Source organism: Rana temporaria, chromosome 1, assembly GCF_905171775.1.
Source record: "Rana temporaria chromosome 1, aRanTem1.1, whole genome shotgun sequence".
Classification (NCBI taxonomy): Eukaryota; Metazoa; Chordata; class Amphibia; order Anura; family Ranidae; genus Rana; species Rana temporaria.
Genome location: NC_053489.1, coordinates 202,721,860 through 202,734,869, shown reverse-complemented (window position 1 = coordinate 202,734,869; position 13,010 = coordinate 202,721,860). Strand labels below are relative to the sequence as shown.

The 13,010-nt window shown below is 43.0% G+C and overlaps 1 protein-coding gene across 1 annotated transcript in view; it reads right to left on the bottom strand.

Annotated features, from left to right (window-relative positions):
- FBRSL1 (fibrosin like 1) overlaps positions 1 to 11,045 on the bottom strand; it is a 694,818-nt gene extending 683,773 nt beyond the window's left edge. Inside the window, exon 1 of the mRNA XM_040347748.1 lies at positions 10,981 to 11,045. The gene's annotated coding sequence lies outside the window, so the exon portion shown is untranslated. The remainder of the gene's footprint in view (positions 1 to 10,980) is intronic.
- Between the last annotated feature and the right edge of the window lie 1,965 nt (positions 11,046 to 13,010).

The following is a 13,010-nucleotide window of genomic DNA, read 5'->3' as shown; positions in this document are numbered from 1 at the left end:
TATGAACATATAAAGTATTGTGTGTCAGTTTTTCTAAAATTACAATCCTAAATACCTTCTTGCACAGCTCAGCTGTGCAGTCACATGATCTCTCTCTGCTGGAATCTCAGCCCCCCCTGCTGATCAGGAAAGTAACTACACAGCTGAGCTGTGCAAAAAGGTATTTAGGATGATACCTTTAGAATAATGGACACACAATACTTTATTTCTTCATACAACAGAGGAGCTGCACCAGATTGTGCACTTTCCATTTTTAGTAAATCAACCCCAAAGTTAGCATATAATATACATGTAAAATAGGTCTCTGTGTACAATAGAAGTATAATTGGCATGCATTATATCATGCTGTATGTAGTCTGACCATAATTTTAGCACGGTTTGGTTACAGACATCTGTCACCAATATCCTGATCATTAAAAAAAATAAAAAGATGTGCACTTGTGGTGCCTCATATGTAAACTTCATAATTATTATACCAAGTAGTATCCCTTTGAGAATCAGTGTATTTTATCCATGCCTAGGGCTGCGAGCAGGTGGGCTGTATCCTGTATGCATTTTAAGGATTAAAGCTGAAAAGTTAAAGTTCTCCCTTGCAGTGGTGTTGTGCCTGCACCGCAGGGGTTAACTGCACGTTTAGATCTAGTGGACTGGGTAAGGCCCCTTTCACACTTGTACGACTGCAAAGTAGCATGACAAGTTGATCCCCATGATTTCCAATGAAGTCATGCTGACTTCATAGTCCCTGCACTACTTTGGTCCAACTTCGATGACTGACGCTCGGCTCGGTCCGGAGCCTGCCGAAACCATCCGAAGGCCTGCTACAGTGTGTTCGGGTGGTTCTGGCGGAGGTGGTGCCTGAGCATGTTGTGTGATGTCATGGTGAAAGGAAGCCAAGGAGAGAGGCCAGAGCCTCGTGTGGGGGTCAGTAGCAAAGCAGGCCGGGAGCAGGACTGTCAGTGCTGTTTGGACTGGAGTGGACTGAAGGGACCACCTGGCATGGAGAGAGGCTGTCACTGTGACTCAGGAGGGGACGTGTCGTGTTGGTGATCTGTTTCATGTGTTTGTGCCTGACCATTCTAATTTCTTACCCTCCTGAGTCCTGTCTCTGAGCTACTTACTAACTATATTGAAAATAAAATAATAAATATGTTTTTTGCCTTATCATCTACCTTAAATCATATTGCTAATTGCATATTGTCTTTGTTTGGTAAATGTCAGTATTTAGGCTACAAACTAATTTTTTTACTTTTGGAAATGCCAGTAAAAACTTGGCTGTGCCAGTAAGTTTTGGGTGTTGTGTCAGTAAATTTCAATCTGGTAAGTTGGCAACACAGGCCCCCACAGCCTTTTCTTCCGTGCACTCTGGCATTCTGATGCCCCTAACAACAGCAAGACAAATGCAGGGACCATAGTCCTGCACTGGACATTAGGATGCTGAGGGAGGGTCCATTGTCAAAGCATGAGGAAGAACTGTTAGCTTAGGGAGTGAATGATCAGGTTAGTAAAAGTTCCATACATGTAAACAAGTAGTACTTTTCCCAGAGTCCTGCTTTTATTTTCAAATCTGGAGCATACATTTAAAGGACACCTGTAATAAGAATACAATTCACACTGCCATTATTATCCTCCTTGTTTCCTTTAAATAAGTATGGGCAACAACTTACAGTCATTTAAATATGTCATTGAGTTTGTCCCCAATGAAACATGGTGATAAACCTAGCTAGATCAACTGTCGCTGAAGATTGAACCGGCAAGGGAAGGATCCGCAGTGTACTGAAACCCTTACTGTCACCAAATCCTCTTTAATCCACTTATTTGATCATGCTGATCTAGTAAAGTGAATAAGCACAGACTAGCCTAAGGTACAAGGGTCTTGGAGGTCACAATCTCCTTAAAATATGAATATGTTAATATACAAAAGCCTATTGCTTACAAGATGAGGGAAATCCTTTTATGTCCTAAGGAAAAGTGCCAAAGGTTAAAAAGGAAATTAAAGCAACAACAAAGAAATATGTTGAAACGATGTAAAAGGACTTTTCTATAAAAAAAATCTATTCTCTGCAAGCTGCAAACCTTAGGATCTGCATTTCACAGTTAAAAATGATGATATGTGAATGCTGAAGGGTTTCTGTTGTACTTGCCTTTTGCCCCTATATTCCTCTTGTATTTTTCTAAGTGCCGATGTATGAACATTTTATTTAGGTTTAAAAACTCGACTTTCTTTAGAAGAAAAAATTAATAAAAATCATATGACCAACACTTCATTCACAAGATGACGCTCGACCCCAGACATTGTGCGTGTCCTTTTGCACAATGAAGTGCTTTGCGCTTAGGGCAGCCTGTTCAATTCAATGGGCTGCCCTACGTGTGACAAACGCCGCAAAATAGCTCATGCACCATTTTAAGTCTCACGCGTTGCACATTTTTTTTTTTTTTTTACGAAAAAAAAAAAACACGTGTGCTTGCCGAATTTGGAGGTCCCATTAACAATAAACGGCACCACGATCGCAGAGTGTGTTTTTTTGCTTGTTTTGTAAACATGTGCATTCATGAAATACTATATTGTGAATGTGAATACAGCCTTACCTCATTTTGTAGATTGCATATTTTGAGCCCCCCTCCCCCCAGCTCCCTTTACTTATTTGGAAAGCATTATTTTTTGTTTTTTGAGCAACAAGTTTTTTTTTTTTCCATAAGGTACTTATTCCTTGCCTAGGTGAGGATGATGTTTGCTGGGTCGGCCTCCTCTCCCTCCAACAGCCTACTGGGATAGATCACACATCCCAGGTGGCCTGGGGACAGTCTCCTCCAATCTGTACATCTGGCACATACACAGTGGGGTGCCAGCTGTGACTCAGGAATTCACAGCCAACCTCCAAATCCAGGATGATAGCGTGGAACCAAAGACAGAGGTGTGCATATCGGGCTTGTACTAAGACAGCGCTGGACTCCATGGACTGGCAAGTGCCTGTTTTGTAAAAGACAGCAGCTACAGTGCTTGTAGCTGCTGACTTAAAAACGAGCTCCAGGCTCCCCTCTAAAAAAAATTATAATAATTAAAGTCAGCAGGTACAATTACTGTAGCTGCTGACTTTTAATATTAGGGCACTTACTTGTCCAGGCATCCAGCGGTGTCCTCACCTGAGCCGATCCTTCAATCGGGTGCTGGCGGCATCATCCTGACTAAGGGAAACCGATAGCGAAGCCGTGCAGCTTCACAGCTGGTTTCCTACTGTGCAAAGCACTCTATGTATGGGCTGCAGTCTTCTTGGACCTGTGAAGTGTCCCAGAAGGCTACAGCGGGAAGGAGGGGGGGGGGGCAAACTTCCTTCTAAGAAAGCTGCAATGGACTGAGCCGGAAGTTGGAGCGGGTACCTGTTAAAACCAGGTACCCACTCCCCCACCAAAAAGTGGAGCTTCCCCTTTTGGGTGGAGATCCACTGGGCATCCCCATGTCAGAACACAATAGCTCAGTGGGGAGATCGCCCAATGTGTTTAATATGGTGATCTTTACTTTTTTTTATTTTCGTTCAGCCTGCTGGGTTGAATGAAAGAAAAAAAAAAGAAAAAACGTAATAAGTGTTCCCGGCGTTACTGTTTGCCAGCAGAAGTCTCTCTTTAAATTCATGCAACATAACACTGTCTTTATCAAGACATCTAAATGTAAACTTTTATTATAGGATATCAGTATAAAATACTCATCAGCCTAAAATAGAAGAAAACGCATAGGAATAGCACAATTGTTGTTTTGTTGTTTTCTCTAGTGTATATTAAAACAGTGAAATCCATTAAACCTGCATACCCTGTGTTGTTCTGCTGGGTAGGATTAAAGCCATGTATTTTAATTCCCTGAAGATTAGTATAAAATGAGTTATTCACACTATTTACTAGAAAAAAAAATCAAACCAGTTGGTTTTACTAATGTAAAGATACACTGTGACATGTGATGAAGAGAGAGAGATGGGGAGAGAGAGCAGGGAAAAAAAGCACAAATACCAGCTCCAGGGCCTTTCTCATTCTTATCCAAACAAAAGCGGCTTTTGAAGTTTAAGCAAGCAAGGCAGAGAGAGGCCTGCAATTGTGTTTTCAGCGTTAAAGCAGGGATTCTCCAGAGAAAGCCTTCACGGTTGCCTCACGGGACTCTCACTACTGGGAATATGAGAAGAGTACCAATTTCTCTTTCAAATACCCCACAGAGCTGGCATAATCCCAAAGGAAAGCGTTGGCTTCTTCAATATTATTATTTATGAATTTGTCTGTTTTCTTTCTTGCTGTACATTTGTTTTACTTATCCTACATCTATAAGCAGAGCTACAAATTACATTCAAATTCACTAATTCCAGTAGCTTGACATCTGGCAGCAATGGGGCTTTTCATTGCCGACAGTCAAAACACAGAAGAAATAGATGTTCCAATTGTACATAGACTTCCAGGAAAACAAACATAAGTATATGTCCAGTATTGTTCTATCTTCAAAATGTAAAAATTCTGAACAAATGGCACTTCGACCCAGAACGTACAGGAGCCCAGGTTGTCTGGCAGGGCCGTCTTTAAGGCGGGGCAAAAGGGGAAGCTGCCCTGGGCCCTGTCATTGTTGTGGGGCCCAAAGCAGCTGCCTCATACTTGCCAACTATCCCAGTTTAAGTTCCCTTGTCCCTTGAAGTATTTGTCCTGTGCTGTGTCCTGATATCTCAGTATGAAGTGCTGCTACTAATGCTGCCCAGCTCTGCCCTATTGTGTACAGATGACTCACCTGCAGACCCTGTGTTTACATATAAAGAACCGTCATTCATATATAAATAAATGCAGCATTCATATGTAAATAAAGGCGGCATTCATATGTAAATAAAGGCAGCATTTAGGCTAGGTTCACACTGCTACGAATTCTATTGCGAATTTGAGCCGTTGCGATTTCTCAAATTCGCAAGTCATTTGAATTACATGGTTTAACATTAGTGCTGTTCACATCAATGCGTTAAGAATATAAGCTGCAGGGGAAAAAAAGGATTTTTGTACTCACCGTAAAAAATCCATTTCTCTAAGTTCATAGACGGACACAGCCTTCATTGACCTTAGGGTTATGCTTCTTCCTACCAGGAGATTAAATCTACTGGTAGGAAGAAGCATAACCCTAAGGTCAATGAAGGCTGTGTCCGTCTATGAACAAAAGAGAAAGGGTCCTGTGTGAGTTTGATCCGTGTGCGATGCAAATTCAGCTCTATACACTGGCATTCCCTGAAATTACGGGCGCGAATCACGGCAAAAACAGAGCCGTGAAATCACGGTAAAATCGTGATTTTGAATTCGCAGCAGTGTGAACCTAGCCTCATATGTATATCATGCCCCTCTGCAGTAAAGAGATGATGTGCTGTAACCTCTAGCAACCAATAAACAAGAAGAAATCATGTGCTGTAACCTCTAGCAACTAATCAGTGAGCCATAATGTGTGCTGTAACCTCTAGCAACCAATCAGTAAGTGGTAATAATATGCTGTAACCTCTGGCAACCAATCACAATCACTGCCTGATCTGGTGCAGTAAACTGATTTTAAGTCTAGCTGATGTTTATTGTATGTTTGGCTTGCCGAGATCCTCGACAGCCTAACAAGGTTTTTGCCGAGAAACTCGGTCGTGTGTACGAGGCCTTACATGCTGGACAAGAGCTGGATATGACTGAGTAAACATATACATACAAACACGTCCCAGAGTGAGAAGACTCTGATGAACGCCGCCATTCCCTGACTCAAGTGCTACATACTAGCAGTGAGGCGGACCTATTTCGAGTCACAGACCCAAAAGCAGTGTACACTCAGGAGATGGATGTTTTAACTTCATGTGTTTTGCTTTGTGACGCAGTATCAATAATCAGTAAGAAGAGCTGTGTAAAAACGATTCCTCTGTTCTCAGCATAAAAGAAATAACTAAACTATCTTCATCAAAAACAGGGTTTTCAACACAGTGACAGCTTTGTTCATAGACAATGGTTACCCTATTCATTCAAATGCCCATAGTCACATGATGACTTTCCCCATAATAAAAGGGATTGCATGTCAAGGCTCAGGCTTGTAACTGTCGTCACTTTACTGCAAGTTTATAGTCACATGCATGACAAGAAGACTGTGTCCCCGGGTGTGTGGGGGGTTATTGATTAGATGGATTGTGTACAGTGCAAGTATCTTTCACTTCCAAGACACATTTTACAGTATATGATACTTTCAGCTATCAAACTTAGCTCTTATTTTATTAAAATCTATCAGTATGGATACTTTCTCCTTCCAGAAACCTTTTTCTGTATACACGACAAAGCACCAGAATGGTGAATTACATCAGGAGAAAAAAAAGAGGATATAAACAATACTTTGCTATATATTAACCATTCAGGATTCAACATCAAACAGTATCCAGTGTGCAGACTATTGAACAGCGATTTCTAAAAGCTTACTATGGCTTACTGCACATCAGTGCTTTTTCACACAAGTATAAAATAAATTAATGGAACCCTTTCCTGGAGAAACATGCTGCCGCACTGCCTTCACATTCTGCAAATGCTAGTTGCCTGGCTGATCCTCCATGCCAATCAGAATGTCCATTTTTTGCAAGCCCCCTGCCCTTTAATGCTTCTAGGGAGGCAAGGGTGACAACACCATGCTTTATCGCTGCCTCCTGGGTGCTCAAAACCATGGGATTTCTGTAAAAAAAAAAAAATGGGTGGGGGGGGGGGGGGTGTTGTCATGTTTGTTTACAAATGGCTTTTTTAAAGTGGAGGTTCACCCGGAAATGTTAATTTTTAACATTAGATTGATGCTCATTTTGTTAAGGGGAATCGGGTAGTTTTTTTAAAATCTAAGCAGTACTTACCGTTTTAGAAAGCGATCTTCTCCGCCGCTTCCGGGTATGGGCTGCGGGACTGGGCGTTCCTATTTGATTGACAGGCTTCCGACGGTCGCATCTATCGCGTCACGATTTTCCGAAAGTAGCCGAACGTCGGTGCACAGGCGCCGTATAGAGCCGCACCGACGTTCGGCTACTCGTGACACGATAGATGCAACCGTCGGAAGCCTGTCAATCAAATAGGAACGCCCAGTCCCGAAGACCATACCCGGAAGCGGCGGAGAAGATCGCTCTCTAAAACGGTAAGTACTGCTTTGTTTTAAAAAAAAACTAGCCGATTCCCCTTGACAAAATGAGCATTAATCTAAGGTTAAAAAATAATTTTCGGGTGAACTCCCGCTTTAATGTTGGGGGGCTTGCAAAAAAGTGGCCCTTTTTTTTAAAACTTTGAATCACTAACCAAGAAAAACGTTCAGACTTTACTCTGCCTTTCCTGGTTGCCATTCTTGTCCTGGGTTAGCGAAGCCAGAAGGTTGCCACAGTAGCCAGAAACCTAGCATTTTCAGAAGCAGTTCTGCAATAGCAGCCCCTGTATTTTTCTCAGCAAAATGTTCACATGCAATAAAAGAGCCCATGCTACGTGCAAAGTCCATAGCACCAAATCAGAATTTATTTGTACTGGTCTGGCTTCAGTAAAGTGAACTCTGATTGGGTGTTATGTCTTACTGGATTTTGCTTACATAGTTTTGCACTGATTAATGAAAAAGCATATTAAAGTGTTATTCCATGTAAAATAAATACTTTAGTTTTAGAAGAGGCAGAGGAAGTTTCTTACATTCCCCAGGAATTGAGGTCTATAATCCCACTATGACAATTACAAGACTCTCCTGCTCTCCTTTATTTCACATCTTGTATCATAGAGAATGCAATTTGCAGAAAACAGAGCCAGATGTTTTGGAGCTCCTTAGGCCCCCGTTCACACCAATGTAATTCGCATTGACATGCATTGCGTACACATGTTGTGCATGTGTATTTGGGATGCCAACATTCATTTCTAATGCTCCCCCAACATGCAACCACATAGCTAAAAACATACATGACCCACAAGGCATACATCAGTACACATTTTGTACAGCATTGCAATGGAACAAATACCGTACCATGCTCCATTTTCTGAATAAACCCTCTGCACACCGAAGTAGCATTTGCAGAGCAGGACTGGCCACAGAGGGATTACTTTGATGCAATTAAACATGGATTGCAATATGTGTGAACTATAAACTCCTGTTTTTTTATTGCAAAGTTTGCTAGAAAGGGTGTAGAGCAGCGTGCAGAGGGTTCATCCAGAATTTCTTGTGTTAATGTGGTCACACCTGTTTGGCCCCTGATAGATTATATACATTATATACATGGGGGTTATTTACTAAAGGCAAATCCACTTTGCACTACAAGTGCACTTGGAAGTGCAGTCGCTGTAAATCCGAGGGGGACATGCAAGGAAAATAAAAAACAGCATTTTAGCTTGCACATGATTGGATAATAAAATCAGCAGAGCTTCCCCTCATTTCAGATCTTCCCCTCAGATCTACAGTGCCTGCACTTGTAGTGCAAAGTGGATTTGCCTTTAGTAAATAACCCCCCATAGGCTTTTAGAAGCATTTTGTGGCAGACGAGTTTAGAGGCAGAAAAAAAAGACAATGACAGTACATCCAGTAGCAGTAGCATTTGTGCAGAAAAAAAACAATTGACGCTGCTAGGCGTGTTTCGTGCTTGAGCACCAACTAATTTCAATGGGCAGAATCATTTATTCTGGCCAATGAAATAAACGTGTAAGAGCTTGATGCTTGTAAAAGCTCCTAAAAGCTTTAGACACTTTACAAGCATCAGGCATTTTTTCTGCAAAAACCCTGTTGGCTTCCAGGAGAGTTAAATAAACGTCCTGTGTGCACAAGGCCGAATAGTAAGGGCCCGTTTCACACCAGCAGGCATGCAATGTGCTCTGTATAAATAAAAATTGTCCATTCTGAACACTATGAGATTAGAGCATGCAGCACAGACAAACATAAAAAAATGGGTGGAACTCCACTTTAAGTGGCACAACGTGACACTTCACGCCAATCAGCAGCACGGTGTACTGCGATAATAGTGGTGCCTTCCAATACACTGCGGTAAAATGCACTCCCTGCTCCTCCTGGATACATTACATTGTGACCATGGCACATAATAAAAAAAAACAATAGTCTTCTATGATTTCTAGCGGTGACCTGCACTGATCCAGTGTGAAATACCCCAGGGCCCTAAGTGCTTTGAATTACTAACCCAGGCAGGCCTTATTATAGCGTGAATGGGCCATAAGAAATATTGGCCCTTAGCCCAAGTTCACACTGGGCTGCGGGAGTGAAGCCATGCCAGTTCAGCTGAACTCGCACGATTTCACTCCCGCTGGCAGTCCCGATTTCGGCCGCGATTATAGAGACATCTGTGCAGAAACTTTTCTGCACAGATCTCAATGTTTCGTTTTCGTGCCGAAATCACAAAAAGTAGTACAGAAACTACTTTTTGAAATCGGTGCAGCGCCGCAAATGCGGCGTCGCACCGATTAGGATGGTGCCATTGCCGGCAATTTGCAGCAAATACAGCCGTTTTGACATGCCAAATCACATGTCAAAACGCACCAGTGTGAACCAGGCCTCATTAGAAGAGAGATGACACCTGTCAGTCCTGCTACTCCAAATCAATGTAGGATACACATTATACAGGCAGCATTTGATCTACAAGTTCCTTCCCTGCAGTCTGTGTGTAGTGGATCCCATGCCCTTGACTTTGTGCACATATACAAACACAGTGTATGTAAACAGAGGCGATCCAGCCTGCACAGAGTGGACTTTAGTCTTTGGAAAGTCTATTCTTATTGTCCTTGTGAACACAAGCTGCACACCTCACACAAATCTATATAAGGGGGGTCACACATGCAGAGGCCCCTTGGATCTATACAAGGGGATCACACATCCTGAGATCCATAGGAGGGGGATCATACATCAGAAATCCCTCAGATCTATAGGAGGAGATCACACACTGCTGTTAGATACATAGGAGGAGATCACACATCCTGAGATCTATAGGAGGGGGACCACCCATCCCTATCAGATCATTAGGAGGGGATCACACATCAGAGGTCCCTCTGATCTATACGAGGGGGATCACTCTTCCACAGATCTATACGAGGGGATCACTCTTCCACAGATCTACAGGAGGGGGATCACTCTTCCACAGATCTACAGGAGGGGGATCACTCTTCCACAGATCTACAGGAGGGGGATCACTCTTCCACAGATCTACAGGAGGGGATCACTCTTCCACGGATCTACAGGAGGGGGATCACTCTTCCACAGATCTATACGAGGGGATCACTCTTCCACAGATCTACAGGAGGGGGATCACTCTTCCACAGATCTATAGGAGGGGATCACTCATCCACAGATCTATAGGAGGGGATCACTCATCCACAGATCTATAGGAGGGGGGTCACTCATCCACAGATCTATAGGAGGGGGATCGCAGATCTATAGGAGGGGGATCACAGATCTATAGGAGGGGGATCACAGATCTATAGGAGGGGGATCACAGATCTATAGGAGCGGGATCACAGATCTATAGGAGCGGGATCACAGATCTATAGGAGCGGGATCACAGATCTATAGGAGGGGGATCACAGATCTATAGGAGGGGGATCACAGATCTATAGGAAGGGGATCACTCACCCACAGATCTATGTCACATCTATAAGAGGGGATAACACATGCATAGATCCCTGTCAGCTCTATAGGAAAGCATAACACAGACAGCCTGGTCACAATCCAATCTGGAAGTGTCATGTGTACAGTAGAGCACACAACTGATTGCAAGCTCTTCCGGGCAGTAATCGCAGCTCTCCCATAAACACACCATGACACATGCCACACACCGTGTGTTCATATTGATCCCTCATCACCCCCCTTCCCCCTCCCTAAAGAGAAGCCCAAGGTGTGAGCCCAGGAAGGAAGGCAGCCCTCCTTCCCTTCCAGCCTTCCAGGCCCCGCTTGGCCCTCCACCCTCCAGCCCAAACAAAGGGCCTCTCTCCGCTCCTACAGACACAAAATCGCTACTTAACTGCACGGCGGCGGCTCCGGGCGGTCTCTATGGGGACGGGCTGACAGCGGAGCACGGAAAGGATACCTCCGCCAAATGCCAGCAACACTCGGATTACTCCGCCGCACCAGCCTCACAAAGAAGTCCCCAGGAGGAGGAGGAGGAGGAGGAAGGGGGATCACACTGATGTACCCAGCCAGGAGAAAGAGAGGCCGAGGAGAAAGCCTGCCCTGACACTACAACACCCCCATACACGTATATTATCAGCAATAAATCAGCTTCTTTTATAATATGTATCTTGAGATGCTATGATTTGCATTCAATCCCCTGGAAAAGTTTTCCCTCCAGTGTATCATATGATATCAGATTTACATGAATTTTGGAGCCTATAGTGAACCATTAATGGTGGCCACACACAGAACCATTTTATATAGAATCCTATGTGCCATGGATCTACTGTCCAATCGGAATATAGAACAGATCAATCAATCTGCAATACAAATCAATAAAATCAAATTATTTAATTTTCTACAATCAGAATTTTACATCCAGAACAATCAGAAGAATTTCAGTCAATCACATTCAGAAATCGGTCAATGACACAGGATGATGTATCTTTTCAGTAATTCATGGATCCAATCATATTTTATGATTCTATGAATAATCGTTTGATCAGACCATTATGTGTATTCCAATTTCCCATCACTAGGAAGGTAGCCTACAACCATGTACTAAAGACAAGGGATGAGCTCCAAGTTCAGATCTTTGCTTGGGATTGTTATTAGAAAGTTTTATTGAAGCTCTGACAGTTTGCGCAGCACTTTACAACAATAAGACAATTACAATACAATTCAATAAAATTCACTACAGGAGGAATCAACGGGCAATGCTCGTTAGAGTTTACAATCTAGAAGGGAGGATCAAGAGATACAAAAGGGGGGGGGGGGGGGTGAGCTGATGGAGAAAATACATGTACAGTTGTTAGGTGGAGGGGCTTCTCTGAAGAGATGAGTTTTCAGGGATCTTCTGAAAGTGGACAGAGTAGGATAAAGTCAGACAGATTCGGGTAGAGAGTTCCAGAGGATAAGAGAGGCTCTGGAGAAGTCCTGGAGGCAAGCATGTGATGAGGTGACAAGGGAGCTAGAGAGTAGGAGGTCTTGGGAGGAACGCAGAGATCGATTTGGTTGATATTTTGAGATTAGGTTGGTGATGTAGCTTGTTCAGCTGTTCATCCAAACACTAGACATTTAGCCAAAACAGCAGGAGATAAACATCATATATAGTAATGGGTTGTTCTCCTACTACTTCATATGACAACTTCCTTCTTCTGCTGTCAATGGTTGTTGAGGAAGTGGTAGGTGCCTCGTGGTAGGTGCCTGCACCCACCATGTCCTTAGCAACCAGTGTGGTCATCCGGCTCCATTCATTAAAGGGGAGTTCCGGCCACAATTTCAGTTTTTAAATATAAATACCCCTGTAATACACAAGCTTAATGTATTCTAGTAAAGTTAGCCTGTAAACTAAGGTCCGTTTTGTTAGGTTGTTACAGCATTTAGACACTTTATAAAATAGAAATTGACTGGGGCCATCTTAAGTGTGGGCATCATGAAGCCAGACTGTATGACTTCCTGGATTTCAGCCTTGCAGATCTCGAACATGCTCAGTGCTGCACAAGCAGTGTCAGATCAGGTTTCAGCACCTGTGCTGTACAAAGTCACATGATTCTTTGAGACTGGGGAGTGCACAGACTCCTGGAAAGTTACACCCACTACCTTCCCAGGAGTCTGTGCGGTGTAGGTTAGGAAGCTTTAAGCACCTAGGTGCAGGAAGTGGGAAGATTAACTATTCTGCCTAGCAACAACACTTTGAAGGCATCTAAAAAAAAAAAAAAATATTTCGTAAAGGACTAATGACATTTTTATAAAACTACTGATGTAATGTTATATTTATGGGTGGAACTCCACTTTAAGGCTATTTTCACAATGCTCAGTTTTCCAGCATTTTAACCACGTCGAAAAAGGACATGTGACTCAAAGACACCACCAAAAGCGC